Below are 4105 nucleotides of genomic sequence, written 5' to 3'. Positions count from 1 at the left end.
AGAGTGGAACAGGAGTCTGATCAGGGATGATGACAGAGAGATTTCTGTGAATATCTACAAAGCCCTTCCAAGTGTCACTCTGGCTCAGAATGTTTGAGCTCTGTCTTCTGCATCTCTCTGGGCATTGGACTGACAGGCATGGGCTGACTGACCACAGGATCCTGTATTGGTACAAATCCCAGAGGCACATTGACTGCCCGATCTCTCTCCATACCTGAGGAGGTGGCAGCAACGTTGCCTGCTGACTTTCCCAGCAGTGAGCACCTGCCAACAAGCTAAGGTGAGCCATACAGAAGAAAACCATGCACCTCACTCAGTTGTTCCCCTCGACAGAAGACAGTGGCAGTGATAGTGCAAGGTATGTCTAGGATTGGTTAGGTCATTCAGGGCAAGACAGAAGGCACCAACTCCAGAGAACTCAGAGGAGGTAGCCTTGTGAGAGAGTGAAGATAATTTGACCAGCAGTTTCTCTGCATGGTCCCAAAGAATGTGGCTATCTCTGAACAGTTAGGAGATTTTTCCCAGAACCAGTCACATTTCATCTATCCATAACAACTCCTGTTACCTTTTTGTTACCCACTGGCCAGAAATTTCAGGGATCTTAGTTCTTAGTCTTTCCAAAGGTTATGAAAATCTACAAAGAAATATAGAAAGGGTCACTCACACACTAGACAGTTCAAATTCAACCTAGAGGAACACCATCAGCTTGGAACACAACGATGTGATCAATGTCCAGAGAAGGCTCAGCTCTTATCTTTAAAGAAACATATTCCTTGGGCATCTGATCCTTCAGTACAATTGCCTGATCTGATAGATCACCACAGCACCCTACAAGTAAAGCTAGGCAAAGACTTTCAGATGTATGAAAAGAGTGCCAGGGCCAGCAATATATTTTTTAGCCATCCTCTCGGTTGAAGTTGTAACCTCCCACCCACCCTAAAGCTCTATGTCCCAACATGACTCTCAAGGGAAGTCTACAACTGTTAATGAGTGGAAGAACTGCCCTGGCCCATGATGTTTCCATTCAACTCTCTATTCCACTCTGCACACACCATAGTCACGGCGAATTCTGTCTATGTGTCAAGGTTAAGAGTTCTGTGGCATCAACATTTATCCTCAGATTCTACCCCACCTATTCCTACTCCATTCATCATAAAGCACTTCCTAGTTGATTTCTACAGCTGCTATGCATCACACTTTAAGCCATTGTGGAGGTGACAGAACAGAAATTCTTGAAGGCAAAATGATCGAATGTCTTCTCTGAAGACCTGGAAATCCTCATGGCTAGCTTTGTCTCTGAGAGGAAGCTCCTCCTTCCACAACTTCCCTGTGAGGACACTGGAGACTGTCCTAGTTTAAATGCTGTCCCCACTCATGGATAAAGGAGAGGGTGGAGTTTCACAGCCTCTGTCCTGGCAGGTGGCTGATCGGGCCTTGGCTGAGCTTGTGGGTGTAGAGCTCTGCCAGATTATGTCCTTCAGAAAGTCAATTGAAGTGGTGCTGTTTCTGGCAGCTCTTGGGGATGTCTTGTGTGAACAGACTCTTGAGATGCTGATGGAATAAGATGGATGGAGTTCTCCCTTCCTGTGGTGTCTGATTAAATTGCCTCAGTTCCTTTGTGTAAGCTGTACTAAGATATCAAATTATCTAAGATGGGATAGAAAGAAAGATTCACAGTTGGAAGTCAGTGGAAGACTGGCTATTAGGCTTTGGAGAGAATGTCCAAAAAACTTCTTAAGCTATTCAAGATGTGATTTGTTTTTTACAGTTGGCAAGGACACATCAAACTATTTTAATCCAGATTAATCCCACAACACTGTACCTGGAACCACAAATGGTCTCCACTGCCCATGTAGGTCCTGTGTGTGTCTTACATGTCTGGGTCATTCATTTGGGATAAAGTATAATTCTCCCCTTCACCATGCTTGTCACAATCATCATCTGTGGATTACTGTCCTCAGAGAGACATGAAGTAGTTCTGCTCACTGCTTATGAATTTGGCAGCTTCCCTGGGCATACTCTATCACTGTGTCAGGATGTGTCCTGTGAGAAGTGGGTGAGTGGCCTTGCTCTCCTGAGCCAATGTGCACGTGTCCTGTCAGGAGTGAGTGGACTTGCTCTTCTGAGCCAATGTGGATGTGTCCTCTGAGGAGTGAGTGGCCTTGCTCTCCTGAGCCACCCTATGGACAGAACTACTGTGAGACAGCAACATGTGCCCAATGTGTAGAATGCTCCCCAGTCAATTTGCATTTGTTCTCACTTTCAAAATAGAACTGCTTTCCAGTGGTGGCTTCAATCTGACAAAGCAAACAGTGCTTGCTATTGCTTAAATACACACTTATGCCAATTAGATGTATAGTGTCATGTACACAAACTCTCACAAAGGCAGAAAATTTAGGAATGTCACATGCCTTATATTTGATACATACTTAGAGTTTGAATGCATCCTTTCATCAGCTAAAATTCTTCAAATTGTTTCCATGGTGTGGTCTAATGTTTAGGTGATTGCTAACTGAGGCCAAACCAGTTCAGGGAAGAGTGCCTGGAGCTCAAAACAGAAATCTTAGGGACCATATATTTAAAAACAAAGGCAAAAATTGGCACTTAACCCTGACAGCCACAGATTCTCAAAGAACCATTTACAAGAATCTAAGCAAGAAAATTGGAGGGGAAATGAGAAGAGTCAGTGTAAAAAGCTCAGTTGGGTAGATTACACCAGTGTGATAAAACTGTCCAAATTTGCCAGGATACTCTTATTCTTCTCACCATGATTACATGGACATACATATGTGTGAGCACAAGCACAGTAAAAATCCACTTGATGTCTTTGATCCTCCTGTTGTCTGTGCTGGAATCTATATCCTAGAGCTTATTTCAGATCAGGGTGAGTGTGCAGGATCTGCCTACAGACAGACTCCTCCGTATGGACATGAGTGAGCACAAAGAACACGGAGGCTGCCTGGGAGACTACCAGGAGTCTTTGTCTCTTCACAATGCAATACTCACTGGTCACAGTGATATGATGATCGAGGATGTGGCAAGCATAGGAGGATCCACAATGTTTTTAATGATTTAATGTAGGAAACTTAGGAGCCTCTTACTCATAATGATGAAATGACAACACACAAACTGTATACAAATCAGCATGAGGGCTGGGCAGTGGGAATTTGGTGCTTAGTTCAGGGATGTTTTCACTCCAACAACAACCCACTTCCCACATGTATACACATGTTTGGTATAAGTCTAAAGATCATGTATTTGAAGCAATGCATGCACTAATAAATTGATTGATCACCTATCAAAGTCTATTTTGAGTCCGACATAATTAAATCACAAGTACAGGATTTACCTATATTGATTCTGTATGGGTTAGTAGATTCACACTGAATCAGAGTGTGCATTGCTCTATTAAGATATTACCAGAGGAGGGCACTGAGGCTCCAAGAGGAAGTAAACCTGCACAGATTTCAGAAAACCAGACCAGAACCTCTGCTCTCCACACACTTTATTAACACAGTGAATATATGGCTCGTTATCTATATTTACTTCACTTCCAAAACCATTAAAGCAGCTCTCCCAGAAACCCTCATTTGTCAATTCTTCTCTAATGCCCATAGAGCCCAGTGTATTTAAATTAAGCAGGTTGAAGACCCCACAAATAGCAAAGTTGTAGATTCTCCCTCAATAGGATAAACTCCACATCCAGTGAACTTCAGCACCCAAGGGAAATCAGCTACCGTTAACAATAACTGCTCTGGCACCAAAACTGCTGAATGTGCATGTGATACTTAGGGAACACAGTGTGTTGGTGAATGGCATAGTCCTGAATGAGCATCATAGATGTTCCAGTGGCAGAAATACCCATTTAGGTCACAAACTTTGCACACTATCATGCGTGCTATTAACTCTCATGGAAATTAAGTTTGTCACTTCTCAACCAATGCCTATAGTAATAACTATATTGAAATGAGGCATGTTGAGCACCCCCACACAAAACAAGTTTTTAGAGTCTCACTAAACACACTAAGAACTTCACATCCAGAGAGAACTTAAGGGCTCAAACGATGTTCAGTCACCAAGGAAACAACTCTTTAGTTGTTCCAGT

Source organism: Ochotona curzoniae, unplaced genomic scaffold, assembly GCF_017591425.1.
Source record: "Ochotona curzoniae isolate NIBS_2020 unplaced genomic scaffold, NIBS_Ocur_1.0 contig_2198, whole genome shotgun sequence".
Taxonomy (NCBI): domain Eukaryota; kingdom Metazoa; phylum Chordata; class Mammalia; order Lagomorpha; family Ochotonidae; genus Ochotona; species Ochotona curzoniae.
This window is presented reverse-complemented; position numbering follows the sequence as displayed.